The 17,194-nt window shown below is 38.5% G+C and overlaps 1 protein-coding gene and 3 non-coding genes across 4 annotated transcripts in view; 1 reads left to right on the top strand and 3 right to left on the bottom strand.

The window, feature by feature from the left end:
• Positions 1–5,821, bottom strand: part of LOC149876508 (uncharacterized) — a 96,857-nt gene extending 91,036 nt beyond the window's left edge. Inside the window, exon 1 of the mRNA XM_090075168.1 lies at positions 5,798–5,821. The gene's annotated coding sequence lies outside the window, so the exon portion shown is untranslated. The remainder of the gene's footprint in view (positions 1–5,797) is intronic.
• LOC149876509 (U1 spliceosomal RNA) lies at positions 170–341 on the bottom strand. Its single transcript, XR_016448689.1, has one exon. It is a non-coding gene; the product is annotated as a U1 spliceosomal RNA (small nuclear RNA).
• Positions 5,822–7,341: 1,520 nt separating the features above from the next.
• Positions 7,342–7,460, top strand: LOC149876507 (5S ribosomal RNA). Its single transcript, XR_016448683.1, has one exon. It is a non-coding gene; the product is annotated as a 5S ribosomal RNA (ribosomal RNA).
• A 733-nt stretch (positions 7,461–8,193) lies between these two features.
• LOC149876506 (U1 spliceosomal RNA) lies at positions 8,194–8,365 on the bottom strand. The gene has a single exon (XR_016448688.1). It is a non-coding gene; the product is annotated as a U1 spliceosomal RNA (small nuclear RNA).
• Between the last annotated feature and the right edge of the window lie 8,829 nt (positions 8,366–17,194).

Here is a 17,194-nt window from a genome sequence, read left to right as displayed (position 1 = left end):
TGTAATGTAACACTTAACGGAGAAAGAAAATTGGCAAAAGTTGCAGAAGCCGGAACTGGGCAGCAGCACCTGCAGTTAAAAAAAGAAAAAAGGGAGCGCTCATTGCGTCTACTTTAGGAGCCTAATGTTTAGGCTCGAGAAGCGATGCTTTTGATTGCATCGTAAGAGAAAGGGGCGAGCGCCAACGCAGGCCCCCACAGCCAGAAAGTGTACGGTCGAGTTACCGACGTTAGCGGTAATCGCAGTCAACCCAGAGTCAGCCCAGGCGAAGTGCTATGCAAAAGCCTCACCCTGGAAGAAGCCCCATGTTGATCAGGTTTGCTTCACCGTCAGGTAAGTATGCTTTTTCCCGCTATCTAACGTTTTCTCACTGTAAGTAAGTACGAGTTGGTCGATTGGCTGATCTCGTGCTCGTGCATAAATGGTTGATGCGTCCGAAGACGATGTTTCGCTTTTGTACATTTGTGGTTGCCCTTCCCGAAGCCCCGAAACTAACGAAATTCGACAGTTAAAGAGTTGACATGTTTTTTTTTTTTTTTTTTTTTTTTTTGTTTTATTATATATTTGCTTTTAAAAGTATTTACAGTTTTCAGCGTGTTTTATATATATACATAAATATTATTTACAAGGTTATATTTACAAGGTTTTCTTTTTTCATAATAAATATTTCTGTCTGATGTTGGAGTGGAAAATTTTTTTATTTTTTTATTTTTTTATTTTTTTATTTTTTTTTTTTTTAAAAGAAAAGAAATGTTAAGAGAAAGAAGAGGTAAGGAGAAAAGAGAAAAGAAGCAAAAAAAATTTTTTGAACATGGTTTTTGATATGATAAATGGTTTTTGTTTAGGATTGGGAGAATAGGAGAAGATATAGATAAAGAATTTTTGATATGATTTCTCATATCATATCCTTATTAGTTAAATTGAAATAAGATAACTTGATCAGAACGAGTTAGATTTAAAAGATTTCATGAACGGAGTTGAGGTTTAAATTTTCCGCTTGAGTGAGTTTATATGTTCATTTTTAGTTTTTCATTCTCAAGATAACATAATATGTCCATATGGCAGAAAAGATCGCGAAAGATGTTTAATGTGTTTCTTTCAGCGTGATGGTCATACTTTATCTTGATTAAACCTTTAATTTTATTAACGATTTTTCGGATGATATTTTGTGAATCCACTTTTCCTTTTCTTTGCACCGCGTGGCAGCGTCCGCTCCATATCTCACCCATTATAATCTGAGTGAGCGTCAGAAGCAGACGCGACACCGGGTGCCTCTCCGACAAATGCGCAATGTCGAGAAGAAAAATAGAATTTGCCGGTTCTATTCTTCTACTCGGCACGAAGGACTTGTAAATGTGTTTGAAATATTCCCAAATTTCAACCGAGGGAGGACAAAGGGTGAAGGTGTGAATCGCGTCTTCTACGCGCCCGCATGTTGTACAGTTTTTGTTTTTGAATGATTGTTGCCGTGAGTTTCTCGTTAGTAAAGTCGCTGTCGGTAGACTGTTGTGTAAGAATCTGTAAAGTATGTTTTGGGTCGTTCCGTGTGCATGCGAAGTAAAGTTCCTTTTCCAAATTAATGTCCAGGGCAGTTTTGTTTTCGTCACTCCAGTCCAGTAGCGTTCTGCAGTCACAACTGTCTTTTTGTTTTTTGTTATTTCTGTGTATATGGATTTGCAAGTTTTGTTAGGTATGTCAAATATGGATGGGTGTTCGGTCAAGTATTGTACTGTTGTTTTGTAGTATTGTGGCGTTTTGTCGTCCCAGTGTTTCGGAAAGTCGTTTTGTCTGAGAAAGGTCCAGTCTGGGTGTTTGTGTGTGAATTTTGTCAAAGAGCTCGCCAGCCAGTATTTATAGAGATGATGGCAGTCATGTGTGTCTCCAGCGCATCTCTGTCTCAGTTGAAACAGAGTTTTTAGGTGTAGCGCGAGACATTGGTCTTTTGGTGAGAGTATACCAAGACCTCCGCTTTTGGTAGGGAGGAAAAGAGTGCTTCTTTTAACGGGGTTGTAATTTTGTTTTTGCCAAAGGTTGTCAAAGATGGTGGCGTGTAGGCGTGTCTCAACCCATTTAGGCATGGGGAGTGTGTTTGCCAAAAACCATACCTTCGACAAACCCAAAGCGTTATAAAGCAAGGCTTTTCCTCTCAATGATACCAGGCGGAGTCTCAGAAAGTGTAAAGTTTTTTCAATCTTGTTTAGTGCTGTTGTCCAGTTAGAGTTTATGGTTTGCGATAGTTTTGCATGAAAGGTGACTCCCAGAATTTTCATTCCGTTCCCGTTCGTCCAAGCTATGTCCTTTAGACTAGCGTCGGAACCGGGTTCGAAACCGCCCAGAGCCAAACCTCTCGTTTTAGAAGCGTTTATAATAGAACCGCTGGCTTTTTGAAAGATACTTACCTTCCGGAAGAAATTTTGAACAGACTGGCCGTTTCTGGCAAAAAGAAGAGAGTCGTCGGCATACTGCTGGATTTTTAAAGGTTTTGATGTGCCAGGCAAAGGGTAGCCCTCGATGCCGTCATCCGCTCTGACCAGCAGAGCTAGCGTTTCCGCGACGAAAACGTATAACAGCAGCGACAGCGGATCGCCCTGCCTGACACCGCGCTCTGTATGGAAGAAAGGTGATAAGAATCCGCCGTTGATGATAGATGCTGAGACGTTAGAGTATAGAGTGGTTATGAACGAGATGAAGTTCTTGCCTAAATTGTATTTTTCAAGAATTTTGATAAGAAAGGAGCGATCGACTTTGTCAAAAGCCTTTTCTTGGTCGATGGACAAGATGAAGCATGGAGTTTGTTTAAGCTCAGCGTATTCTATTAAATCCCGGACTAGGTGCAAATTTGAAAAGATGTTTCTTCCCGGGATGCCGCACGTTTGGTTTGGCTCTATGATTTTTCCCATCACTTTGGACAGCCTTAGCGCGAGAGCTTTTGTTATGATCTTATAATCCGCGCCAAGGAGGGAAATGGGGCGCCAGTTTTTCTGGTCTGTTAAGTCACCTTGTTTTGGAATGAGCGATATGATGGATTTTCTCATGGATGGTGTGGTTTGTTTTTCTGTGAATAAAATATGGTTGGCGAGCTCTTCGAAGTCGTCTTCCAGATCCTGCCAGAAGGTTTTATAGATCTCGGCCGGAAGACCGTCATAGCCTGGTGACTTTCCGTTTTCAAACCTGTTCAGCGCCGCCTTTAGCTCTTGTTTTGTTAGGCGCTCGTTGAGTAGTTGGTTCTCCTCAGCGCTTAGAGCGTTCTTGATGTGAGCCAGAACTGTTTGACTGTTTTCACAGAGTTCTGTTTTCGTGAACAGGTTTTGATAATAGGTTTTGAGGGAGTGTAGAATTTCACCAGGCTCACTTGTCAATGATCCGTCGCTTTTCCGTATTTCGGATATGGTCTTATGTTTTTGCTGCGACTTCTCAAGATTGACAAGAAAATTTGACGGTCTTTCGCCCTCTTCTAGCAGTTTCTGTTTTGTGCGCACGCTTACGCCACGGAACTGCAAATCAAAAAGTTTTTCTCGCGTGTCGCTGATTTCATCCGCGTTCGCTAAAATATTTTTTTCTAGGTGGTGAAGGTGATGTTGAAGGCGCCTGATTTCGCGTATTTTGGTTTGGCCTGCTTGCGCTGCGTTCTTTTGCAGTTCCGCCGCAATAAGCGCTTTGAAATCATCCCACCAACTCAGAGTGGAAGAGTAGGATGATTTCTTTGCGCGCAGGTTGCGAATTAGAGTTTTGATGTTTTGTTTGACTTCCTCGATTTCAATAAGGGAACAATTTAGCTTCCAGTACCCTGGTCCTCTCCTTACCGTTTTAAAATGGAGCGTGGTTGTCATGAAGTCGTGATCGGAGAAAGTGTTTGTCAATATGTCTGTGCGCGTCGCTCTTGTCGCGTCGTCATGTCGGCAGTAAATTCTGTCCAGTCTGCATTTGACGTTATTGTTTGTCCAAGTGTAAGCCCGTTTGTCTTTGTGTTTCGCGCGCCATACGTCTGTTAGTTTGTAGCGGTTTTTGAAGTTATCCAGTTGTACTGTTCCGGTGGTGTGATAGTTTGCGTAGTTAGAGTCTTGTGTGTCTAGCGTAACGTTTTCCACCATATTAAAGTCGCCTGCTAATATGATGGGGAGTCCTGTGTTTTGTGAATAGTCATGCAGTCCGTCGAAAAAATCGTAACGGTCGCTTGGGATGTTCGGTGCGTATACGTTGATGATATGCATGTCGTGTTTTTCGAAGCAAATTATGGCACTTAATATTCTACCATGGTTATCCCTTTTTAGTTCGTTTAGTTCAATATTGGGCTTGCAGAGGATAGCCACCCCACAACTCGAGCTGCTGGGACCCGAGTTCCAGATGGACGCACCCGACCATTCGTCACTCCACTGTTTTGCTGTGGTGGGTCCGGAGCCCGTTTCCTGAAGGAGGATAAGATCATAGGAGGAATTTTGGAGAAACCCGAAAAATTTGGTGCGTTTTGTCGGGTTATTCAACCCGCGTATGTTGCATGTTAAAATATTAAGCGCCATGGTGGAGAGGACCAGTGTGCTCTTTACGCACTTTTCTGCGTGTTAAAAAATATTCTGAGAAAAATTTATAGAGTTCTTTTCTTTTTATCATGATAAACAAAAATGGTAATAGCTTACGCACCTTGCGCATGGTTTCAATCTGCACCTGACGCATATTGTTTTCAACAAAATGCGTCAATGTGGTGAGAAGAAAAATTTCGATTACATGATAAAAATTTAAATACTTTTTAATATGATGGTTATAATTTGGAAAGGCATAACTAAAGCTGGATAATAAAATAGTACTAGAAGGAAAAATAAAGATCAGATTTAGATAAAAAGGATGTAAGGAAACAAAAAGGAAAAAGAAGAGACTCACTGGATTTTTTCCACTCATTTTGGAGGGTTATAGTCTTCTTCTTCTTCGAAACTAAGATCGGCCTCCTCTTCACAAAGTTGGTCTAAGGTACCGATAGCGCTGTCAAATTCAGTGGAAAAACTGGTGTCATCAATGTTTGTGTTATCTTTTTTGTTTTCAGAGATAGCGATGATATTTACATTTTTTTGGATTGTTTTTTTGGGGCTCCTCTTTTCTTTCCTTCCCCCATGCCTTTTTCGGGTTAGAAAAGGTCTAGAGACATAAACTTCAGTGTTTTGATTTTCGTTTTCTTCAGAGGTCATAGGGGTGTCTATCGACTCCTTTTCCTCACTCATGGTTTTTTCGACTTTTCTTTCTTCCTCTGATGATGGTGTTTTGGAAGTGTTTGTCTGAGGTTGCTGACGATGTTCAGGTTGGCCTCTGTGTCTGTAACGCAGAGTCAACCCGTCCACATTTTCGTATCTAGGCAGAGGGTTTTGCGCTGGGTTTTTCCAATCGGATATCACTACAATAACGTTTCCTGTGCAAATGTCCTCTCCTTCGACATTGACTTTTTGACAGTAGTAGGAGTCAACTTTTCCCCTACCTTTGGATAAATGTTCTGCTAGTAGAGCGATGGCACTAGAGTTCCCGTTTTTTAGGAAGCCGATAGGAATATTTTGAATTAGCACATGTACCTTGGGGATGATTTTTTGTTTGAAGCGGAGAACACAACCCTTAACTATGACCTCTGCGTTTAGAAAAGCAGCAAGACAGTCTGAATTGTGGAGGGCAAACTCGAAATGTTTGTTTGTTTGATCTCGTGCTCGTGCATGAATGGTTGATGCGTCCGAAGACGATGTTTCGCTTTTGTACATTTGTGGTTGCCCTTCCCGAAGCCCCGAAACTAACGAAATTCGACAGTTAAAGAGTTGACATGTACCTTAATACACAGTGACTTAGTAGAAGTGTGTGTTTTTTCCGTGCCTATCGAGGCGCTGAGAAAGGTCGAGCTTTAGTAAATATTCAAATGCTTGTGGCGAGTGGTTTGTCCCCATGCCTTTTTGTTGCCGTACAATTGAAAAATCAGTCAGCTGGGCTCTTCAATTACTGGCCTTCAATTAATCAGTCAGCTGGGCTTCAATTGCTTGCTAAACTAAGGTATTGTCAGTATTGCAGTTGGACAGTACATTTTGTCTCAAATTTTCACTGTTCAACTCAATTACTTATTCATTCCTATTTGTTTTCGTATTCCAACATGAATTCGTTTAACCGACCAGTAAAAATGACATGCACTTTCTACTTCCCTTTCTTTCGTTTTGTTGGTCCCTGAAATCTGCTCTTAAAAGTTGTTTCTTTTTTGAAATCTGCTCTTCAAAGTTGTTCTTTAAAACTGCTTTTGGCAAATCTCCTTTTGAAAGTTCTGCTTGTGTTCGTCACGCTTTGCTAAATTGTTAAAAAGAATCGATGAGTTCGTCGTTACCTTTGTTTTCTGTTAACCCATGCCCATGCTTCGACGTAAAAACGTTGGTAAAAGTCATTAACTAAACTTGGCTTCTTTTCCTTTTCCTCGAATGGATCTAACCGTCAAAATTGAGTAACATCTGCAGACAATTTAATGTTCTTCTTAATGACCCTAAGTTTGTCTCTTAAACGCTAGCTATCTCATCAATGCTCCTTACTTTACAAAAGCAACTTTAAAGTTGACGCGAAAAGACTCGATTTATGAACTCAGCCATCATCACCAGCAGGTAAATGTAGTACTTTAGATTAAAAGCACTTTTTCCTACGTAAGAAGTTACGTGCTGTTACTAGTCTTTTAACAAGCGTACCCGAGGGACTCAAAAAAGGTGAAATTGAATTTTTGCATCTTGACGTATAGTATATCTAAAGATTGACATAAGCAACTCTAACCTATACTAAAAGCGAGCTCTTTCTTTTTCTTCTAGTTTAGAACTTTTTTTTTTACAAAATAAACTCCATGTAATAAACTAATCGATGGCTGCACCAAGAATAAAACAGGAGTTTGTCTTCTCACCGAGCTCCATTTTAAAAAATGTAAGAGTATATAGTAAAAAATGACAAAGTTAACACAGTCGTGAAATGAAAAAAAAAAAAAAAAAAAAAAAAAAAAAAAAAAAAATTTTAGAAAAAAACGTTTAAAAGTTAAACCTTAAAGTGGAGTTTCATGAGTATTTTCCCAAACACCTGTATGCATTTGAATGTAACAAAGTCATATAAGTAATGAAAAGCGTTTACATTCAGCTTCCAATTGTTTTAGCGTAGTTTTCCTCTTGATCTAGGTGTTTAGAAATGTGTTCCGTTCCACAACGACGGTCCCTGGTGCACAGGCTCACAAGGTGTATTTCTGTCTCCTCCAAATATAATCCTGCAAAAATGTATTTGTTTACTGTAATATTTTATCAATTAAAATTGCATGATGAGGCGTTTACAGTATAAACTCGTTAATGGGTGACGAACCTCTTCGCCTACGACCATACCACGGTGAACACACCCGTTCTCGTCCGATCACGGAAGTTAAGCACCGTCGGGCCAGGGTAGTACTTGGATGGGTGACCGCCTGGGAACTCCTGGTGCCGTAGGCTTTTGTTTTGCCCTAGCGAAAACAAAATAATAGCTTGAAGTGCGTGTGTGAGTGTGTGCCTTTTATTTCTGCAAATCCGTGTTTGAGACTATTGCTATTGGGTAAAAACGAACACGCATGCTAGTTGACCAACATTTTAAGTTCAATGTTTTGGGGTTGCTAAGGTGCTTCCCAAAAAAGAACAAACGTTAGGGTTGGGTCCACAAGGAAGCCAAAACAAGATAGTACTACACTAGTAGACAGCATAAAGACATACCTCTCCAATGAAGTGCATGCACATTCAAAGCAAATCAGAAGTTCCGAAGAAAAAGTGTAAAGCAAAACCATTCTCGGCAGCCATTTTTATTGAACATAAACTATAACCTAAGGGAGAATAAAGTAAGAGAGTTTGGTAAAAATGCGTCATAGGTCACGTGGATGTACCAAATTCCTCACTTTTGCGCGGATCCAGCGTAACATGAATAGAAAGTGTGCACGCACGTGACCTTATTGGCACCCATCCATTGGTATTCTATAAACACAAAGGAAACTTAATCTCCGTAAGAAGTTAGCTCCATAATGCTCTTGTAATGTAACACTTAACGGAGAAAGAAAATTGGCAAAAGTTGCAGAAGCCGGAACTGGGCAGCAGCACCTGCAGTTAAAAAAAGAAAAAAGGGAGCGCTCATTGCGTCTACTTTAGGAGCCTAATGTTTAGGCTCGAGAAGCGATGCTTTTGATTGCATCGTAAGAGAAAGGGGCGAGCGCCAACGCAGGCCCCCACAGCCAGAAAGTGTACGGTCGAGTTACCGACGTTAGCGGTAATCGCAGTCAACCCAGAGTCAGCCCAGGCGAAGTGCTATGCAAAAGCCTCACCCTGGAAGAAGCCCCATGTTGATCAGGTTTGCTTCACCGTCAGGTAAGTATGCTTTTTCCCGCTATCTAACGTTTTCTCACTGTAAGTAAGTACGAGTTGGTCGATTGGCTGATCTCGTGCTCGTGCATAAATGGTTGATGCGTCCGAAGACGATGTTTCGCTTTTGTACATTTGTGGTTGCCCTTCCCGAAGCCCCGAAACTAACGAAATTCGACAGTTAAAGAGTTGACATGTACCTTAACACACAGTGACTTAGTAGAAGTGTGTGTTTTTTCCGTGCCTATCGAGGCGCTGAGAAAGGTCGAGCTTTAGTAAATATTCAATTGCTTGTGGCGAGTGGTTTGTCCCCATGCCTTTTTGTTGCCGTACAATTGAAAAATCAGTCAGCTGGGCTCTTCAATTACTGGCCTTCAATTAATCAGTCAGCTGGGCTTCAATTACTTGCTAAACTAAGGTATTGTCAGTATTGCAGTTGGACAGTACATTTTGTCTCAAATTTTCACTGTTCAACTCAATTACTTATTCATTCCTATTTGTTTTCGTATTCAAAAATAAAATAGATTATAAACAACAGAGTTGTTTTCTTGTGAAGAAGACATGTTCTTTTCATTAACTGCAACTGATTTTTTATAACCTTTCTTTTCGTCTGTCTATTTATTCGCCCATTTCCTTGATCAATTACGCCCTGAAACCATCTTGAAACGATCAGGTAAATATCTTTATCTTTGGAATTAAGATACTGAGTTCTTACTGTTGCTAAAAGAATAAAATGAAAATAAATTTAAAAACTCAATTTGTTTTTTGTTTATTTATAATTTATTTTTAAGTTATTTTTAAGCTTTTATACGTATACTTTGCAAATCAAGAATTACATTAACTGGTTAGCAGTGTTAAAAATATGTGCATATGATAACCGAGAGCAATTAGCTTATCAGTTCAAGACAAACTTCTTTATGTTCTTTAAGAATCATTTAAATGAATACTAATAAATCATGGTTTCCATTGGCAATTAATGTCTATTGTTTTCACCAAAATACGGCATTAATAAGTTCAAGTCACCAAGGGAGAACATAATATCTTACAAATTTACATAATATCTTGCAAAATTCACGACTAATGACAACACTGATAATTGTCATAAGTACTAACATATTATATACTTTCTTAGTGTTATAAACATATTTTTGTAAATATAAAAATACGGTTGATTTTAATAGACAAAAAATTTACGTAACTAGTAATACTTACATAGTAAGCACTTAAGCACAAATGACAACATTGCAACTTAATCTTGCCCATTCCAATAGCTATCATCTTACTTGAAGATCCCTTTAGATTACATAAAATGCTAAAATTTTTGGAAAACATGGCTGCCAACACACATCGTATGTATTTTGGACGTTCAACTTTACTGCTAATAGAACGCAGATATTCGACCTAAAAACAAATAATGCTACATATTACAACTTTTTTTTATTTAAATTATTGTTTCAAAGGTAAATGAAAATGTAATGCGGTATAATACAACAAAGGTTTTATTTAATTACCTTTGATAAATTACAATTATAAGACTTATAAAAAAACTTATCTTTGATCTTATAAAATAATAGTTACTAGTTTAAACGCAACCTGTAAACTGCTAGAAAGATTATAATATAAAAAATAATTTTAAATTTTATAAAGAGCCATCTCAGATTTCGTCCACTGTGTCACGAAATGACTATTAAATCGAACCTCTTGTCCCGATAAAACCCTTTGGAGGTTTGAGAGTACACATGTGTAGAATTACACTAGAGTTGGTTCTGAAATCTTTCATCATTGTCCGAGAAAGAAAAATCAGTTTAAAGTTTCTAATTTTATGCTTATTTAATAAGGTCAATAAACTAAGAGTTTTTTTTTCTTTCTCAAAAAAACTGTCTATTTTGGTTACTTGTTTTGCAAATAGTACATACAAAATATTTTAGCAAAAAAATAATTAACTACAAAATTCCGGGAAAAACCTGCAAACAGTTTAGAAACCGTTTTAAAAGAACAAGGTGTGCGTCATTTTTCAAAATGCCTAACCAAGCAAAAACTCATGAAGACAACAGGAAAACTGTCTGTTTTCTCTGTATGAACAAAGCTAACAGGCAGCTGACTGATTTTATGATTAAACGCAGTCAAGAAATTTTGGGCCAAAGAATCAACTTTGAAGACCAAAGAGTACCAATTGGAATCTGTGAAAACTGTCGAGTAAGTCTCAGAAGAAAAGGTGAAGGGAGAGATGTCCAACTTCCTTCCTTGCCAGACTATCAAAACATAAAGATCCGTCCTGCAACAAGAGAATCAGCATGTGATTGCTTGATTTGTAGTGTGGGAAAAGCAAAATTCAGAAGCCCTCAGATAAGTGGAGCAACAAACACTGCCAGTCAGCTTATAGAACAGCCAATTGTTGAGAAAAGATGTTCAGCATGCTTTTCATTGATAGGAAGAGGCATCCCTCATGTCTGTACTAAAGCAATGTTACGACAGAACTTACTCGAAGTTGCAGAAAAAGACAAAAAAGCAGCAGAAAGAGTGGCTGTTTCTGTAATTGCCAACAAAGTTCCTTCCCCCCCATGGCACTGTCCGTCTCAATCAAGGAGTAGGAAGACCCTTTCCAGGTAAAAACTGCAGGTAAAAACTGTACTTTTTAAACAAAAAAAACTTTTGTCAAAGGGCATAGCAATAAAATATACACTATGAATTTCGGAAATGATACAATGGTAACTTTCTGTGATTTTTTGCAGGTCGATCGCGACAAAGAGAATTATTTCCTTCATCTACACCCACCTTGACTGCACAACATCTAGTACAAGTTCAAAACCAGATTGGTCTTTCAAATAGAGGAATGAATATGCTAGCTTCAACTCTAAACAAAGTAGTTCCACAGCGTGTTGTGGAGAAAAATTTCAGAGAAAAGTTTGAATCTCTTGGAAAGCAACTTTCTGACCTCTTTGTCACCTCTGAAATTACTGATACATCCAAAAGCACTAGCCAAGAGTCTAAACATTTATTGGTGTGCTGCAATGAAATGGAGTCATTAAGAAACACTGTTGCTGAAGTCAGAGGCCCTCAGTCAGACCAGCTTATTAAGGTGGGGATAGATGGTGGAGGCGGGTTCGTGAAAGTTTCTTTTGGTATTATGAGCTTAGAAACACCAGATACTTCTCCTCCATCAAAGAAACCTCTCTTTAAAAATTTCAAAGACTCAGGAGTGAAGCGTCAACTTTTGGTGGCCATTGCAGAAAATGTCTCTGAAAACTATGACAATGTCAAACAAATCCTGGATAAACTGTGTTTAGAGAGAATGTCTTTTGTGTTGTCATGCGACATGAAGCTTGCTAACATAATTTGTGGCATGCAATCTCACTCTAGTGCACACCCTTGCACCTGGTGTGACATTGAATCAAAGAATCTTCATCACAGTGGTGAGCTTCGAACATTTGGCTCCATTCGTTCTGATTTTGAAGGCTTCCAAGCAGCCGGTGCCCAAACAAAAAAGGCAAGGGACTTTCAAAATGTTGTTCACCAGCCAATAATAAGACTTTCTGATGATACTCTTGTCCTAGATTTTATTCCTCCTATGGAACTTCACCTTCTTATTGGTGTTGTGAACCACCTCTTTAAGAACCTCTGTCAGGTTTGGCAAAATGCAGATGAGTGGCCAAAGATGATCAACATTCAACAACAACCTTTTCATGGAGGACAATTTGCTGGCAATGGTCGTCTTTTAAAGCATTTGGATCGGTGACGTTGATCAATTTGTGAGAATTTAAATCCCAGTTTCTCGTGATGGTGCTCGATCCGCCCAATTTAACATTCATGCTCAAGCTGACATCAACGTAACTTTTTGTTGCAGCTTCATGAAGAGCCGTCGGTTCGTTCAAATTGATCGCTTTGTGAAAATTTAAGTCCAAGTCTGCCGTTCCCACTGTAGTCCCACCCGATGAATGCGTGTCCACGTAATTTTTCGTAGCAGCGTCATGAGAAGTAGTCGGTTCTGCCAGGTTAATGATTTTGTGAGAATTAAAATCCAAATCTGCAGTGATGGTGCTGTTTCATCTGTCCTGACATACAGATCGCTTGAAAGAGAGGTTGAATAAGGGTTGTATAAATACTGACCCAATTCTGATCTACCAAATTTGTCAATCATTTTTTATATGCCTCAGATTTTATTTTTTGGTCACCACAAGGTATTGATGACGTCTTGAAAGTCAAACCCTTCGTCCCATTTTTTCAAGACGTAAAAACACAAGTGACCACAGTAAACCGTGTATCCTTATTGAATCCTTTCGCTGTTGTAATAAACAAGACTTTTTAAATGTTTAACGAGCTCGACAAGAGGAGGTTGACCATAAGAATCGAAACTGTATTTCTTATCACCGTCTTTAAACCAACACATCCAATGAAAACCACCTGTGCTCGAGTCTCCTGTATTCACAATACCGCATTCTTTTCTTCTCGGTTTTTTAGGCAATGTGTCTCTTTCAAAAACACCCTGAAAGCTTCTTATTTTCAGCTTCTTTGCAACCTCTATCAATTGAAAATTCGTCAAAGCCTCGTTTGGCAATTTTATTCCTTCAACGTTGATCATTTTTAAATTCGCGCAAAATTTAAAAATCACTTTTGACTTAACAAATCTTCATCAGTCTCTCCCAAATCCAAATCGCTCATAATGCTTTGAACAGAAGAAGAAGGCGCATTTTTTGCAATGACCACTTCGAGAATTTTAACCTGAATGGACTCAATCTGAGAGCTAATAAAAACACCTTCAATCCTCAAATATGCAACAGCAAAACACCTTTGACGAAAATAATTCAAAGGATCAGCTTTTAAAACACTCTTATTCTCCCTTTTTAAAAACAAGGAAGTAATGCTCGTTTCTTTTGTAAACAACTTTCCGAAAAGAATACCGTTTTGACTCTCTGATCTCTTCTTAAAGATAGACAAGTCCTCATTCATTATTTTTTTAGTTCTTCCTCCTTTTTTCAACAAGGCTGTGTAATGGATGACTTGCTCGCGAAGAAATTTTGATATTTTTTCTGTAACCTCCATAAACTTTTCCTATTCTGATGTAGCACCCTTTTTCTCGTCAAAAGCAACAAAAGACATGGAATATCCTGTCAGCTCTTTTGTCTTGGTGTCGAGGTTTTTAAACACACCCAAAGAAAACAAAACGGGTGTTTCTAAAACGAAAGGACCTTTTCCACTCGCATACTCGTAATACAACGTAATCTTTTGGTACTGAATGGGCTTTGTGGCTGAATAAATCTCCCCAGCCAATAATTTGCTCTCGTCAAAATTTTCAATCGTCACAAAATTCATCTTTTTTAATAGAAAGAAAAATTTTATTTAGATCATTTCAAAATTCGACGCTTTGACTTTATCCTGCTCCCTGACTTTATTTATTTTTCTTCGAGCATATTCAAACATATCCTCCATCACCATGCCGCTTTTTTCAAAACGAATCCCTCCACACTTTATTTTCAACTCAAATTCATCCATTCGACGAATAATGGTGAAATCCAAATCATTTTCAAAGCTGTAAATCTTGTAATGGTGTTTTTCTTCATAAGGCGAATAATAATACGACTCCTCGTAATCTTCCGTCTTAAGGTACTCTTTTATAAAAGGCTCAAACAAAACCATCATCTTGCTCATTTTTTAATGGGAAGGAAAAATTTTTTTTGGGAAAAGAAATGGCCAATGTCGCTCGAAAGCAAACTAATTAATTCTTTATTATCCACCCACGAATTAAACGAGTCTGGGTATCCCAACCATTTAACCAGTGATTTGCTCTTGGTTCTGCGAACGATTTTTTCAATTCTGAATATGTCTTGATGCGTCTTTTGCATCTCCTGCTCGTAAAAAGTGCCTTGAATTTCTTCACCGTTAGCATCAGCGATTTTATACGTGGGAGGATCCGTATACTGCACTTTTGACACGGTAAAAACCTCTTCAGTCCATCTCGGCGTATACCCCTTTTCAAAATGAGACTTCTTTTTTGTGATCCTCACTTTGTCACCCATTAAGAATTTCGGTGCTGCTCTTTCTTTCTGTTTGCCATACAGGTTGATCCAGACTTTATTTTTATTCTTTTCATCGCTGGCTTCAACTGGCGTCATTTTGATGGAAGAGTGTCTTGTGCTGTTATAATTTTTTACCATTTTGTCTAAAACGTCAATGTATTTATTGGTGTTGTTGGCTGAAAAATATTTAAACATTCTCTCTTTCATCGTTCTGTTCCATCGCTCAACGACACAACTTTTTTCCTTGTTTTCAGTAGAATACAATTGCACACCCAACGCTCTCACATGCTTGTTGTAAAATTCTTTCCCTTTGTCCACCCACAATTTCATGCATTTTCTTTCTACGAAAATCTTTTACAACGCTTCAGATACTTCAAGACCTGTTTTGCTTTTTAATGGAACAACCCATGCATACTTTGAAAACACGTCGATCACAATGAGCAAACATTTTACGCCGTTGTTGAATTTTGAAAAAGATTGCATGTCAACCAAATCTGCAGCCCATATTTCATCAATGTCGTTCACAATCACCCTTCTTCTTTTAAAATGACGAATGATCGGTTTATGAAGCTCCAATGCAAGCTGATCCGTCCATTTCAGAGGCATTTTTTTTTTTTCGCAGAGACACCTAATCCAAATTTTGCTTTGGCTTTAATCACCGGTGTGATGAGCATTCTCTCATTGATATCTTTTTGAGTGGGATTGGGGATCGAATTCATCTCTTCAAGCATCATTTGATCTGCCACATTCCTGTTTTGCCGGTTGTTGAAATATTTATAAGCCAAATCATGGTGATACGCTGCATTATCCACTCTGTCCACCGGCTTGCTCCATTCTTGATACATGTCCGTGTAATTCAGTCTCTTATCCAAATTGGTTCCCGGTCCTGCAAAGTTCATTCCTGAAATGTGCATTTCTCCTGGAAATTTTGCCCATAGAAACTTGATTTTGCTCGACAGTTTATTAATCGATTCAACCAAATCACCTCCTTTTGTTGATGAAGAAACAAACTTGCATTTGGTTGTTCCGCAAGAATCACAAGTCCCTTTCAACATATGTCTGTTGTTTTTACTCATCTCATTTTTCAAGTGAATCGTCTCTGTCGCCTTTTTGCATTTAACACAGTACGTTTTAAATACAATAAAAAATTTTTCCTAATACAAAATGGAAGTCATTGATTTGTCATGGAATATCGGTAAAAACAAAAGAAACAACGCGCTTTTGCCAAGAAGCATCCGAGGAATCATCGTTGGAAAGTCCGGTTGCGGGAAAACAACGTTGCTGCTCAATTTGCTGCTTAGACCTGGATGGCTGGATTATAACCGCTTGCAAGTCTTTGACAAATCCCTTTTTCAACCCGAATACAAAATACTCAAAAGCACCTTTGAAAAGAAACTGCCAAAAGAAATCATCCTCCAATTGTTCAACATTCAAAACGAAATGGAAAAATTGAATTTAAACACAGAAGCCGTCATTGAAGAAGTCTCTAAAAAATGGAACGAAGAAACAGACATGGAGTGCAAATTTTTCGAAAGTGATGAAGACGTGCCTGAACCTGAATCCTTAGACTCGACCAAAAACAATTTGATCATCTTTGACGACTTGCAACTCACCAAGCAAAACAAATGGGAAAAATATTACATACGAGGAAGACACTCTAACGTCGACTGCTTTTACCTCGCTCAAAATTATTTCATGCTTCCAAGACAAACCATCTGAGAAAATGCCAACTTTATCTGTCTCTTTCCACTAGACCAAAAAAACGTCCACCACATTTATCAAGATCACGTTTCGAGCGACATGAAAAAAGAAGAATTTAAAAAGTTTTGCAGATATTGCTGGTCTCAGTCTCACGGATTTGCCGTTATTGATTTATCCTCCAAAAAAAGCCATGGAAAATACAGAAGCGGGTTTGACAATTTTTATTTTCCAAACGTATAAAAAACATGGCCGGATTTTATTTGCTTGCAAAATCGAAAATTGACACACCCACAGTATCAAACAGCTCCATCAAAACATACTTCGAAAGACCCGTAGAGCTGGATTTAAACAAACAGTACGAAATGGCGCTTGTGGGGGCTAGAAACCTATCGCAGCTACCCAAACATCACCTCTAAAAATAACGTTTTCAGATACAGTCCAAACGCTGGCTCAAACTGCTACATCATTTACATTCAAGAAGGAACCTATGACATCAATCAGATAAACGAGAACCTTCAAACTGAAATGCAAAAACAAACAGGAAGCTTATACAGAGTAGACGGAGTCAACATTACAGCAAATGAGTCTTCGTTTAAATCCGTATTGACCTTTGGAAAGCCTGGAGCAACGACAAAATACTGGGTAGATTTTAACGTGAATAACAGCATAGCTCATTTACTCGGATTCGACGAAAACGAATACACCTACGTTGAGAAAAAAGAAGACCCTGTTGACCCTAATAAAGTCACAAGCGTGATCGACACTTACGAGTCTGAAAATATCGTGAGAATTGAAGATACTGCGGTGATCCAAGTAACCAACGACATTATCGGCACGTCTTATTTAGACGGAAAAACGACATTTACTCCTTTTTCCCACAGGTTTGAACCCGGCTAGAAAATTGTTGAAAAACCTTTTCACTTGTTATAATTACCACTCGTTGTAAGCAAAATTTTAAGAATGGAAACGCAAATTGTCGACCAAAATGGAAACTTGATCGATTTTAGAGTAGAAGACATCATCGTCAGATATCACATCAGAGAAAGAATTTCCTCAACTCTATCCGATCTTTTCTCCGGAAGCGCTTTCAATCGATAATTTTTTTCCTTTCCTATTGAAAATGAGCAG

This window comes from Hydra viridissima, unplaced genomic scaffold (genome assembly GCF_058129835.1).
Source record: "Hydra viridissima isolate aposymbiotic clone 2 unplaced genomic scaffold, HvirCarnegie_v1 scaffold_19, whole genome shotgun sequence".
In the NCBI taxonomy this organism is placed as follows: Eukaryota; Metazoa; Cnidaria; class Hydrozoa; order Anthoathecata; family Hydridae; genus Hydra; species Hydra viridissima.
The sequence above is the reverse complement of the archived record's forward strand: the minus strand, read 5'-3'. Positions and strand labels throughout refer to the sequence as shown.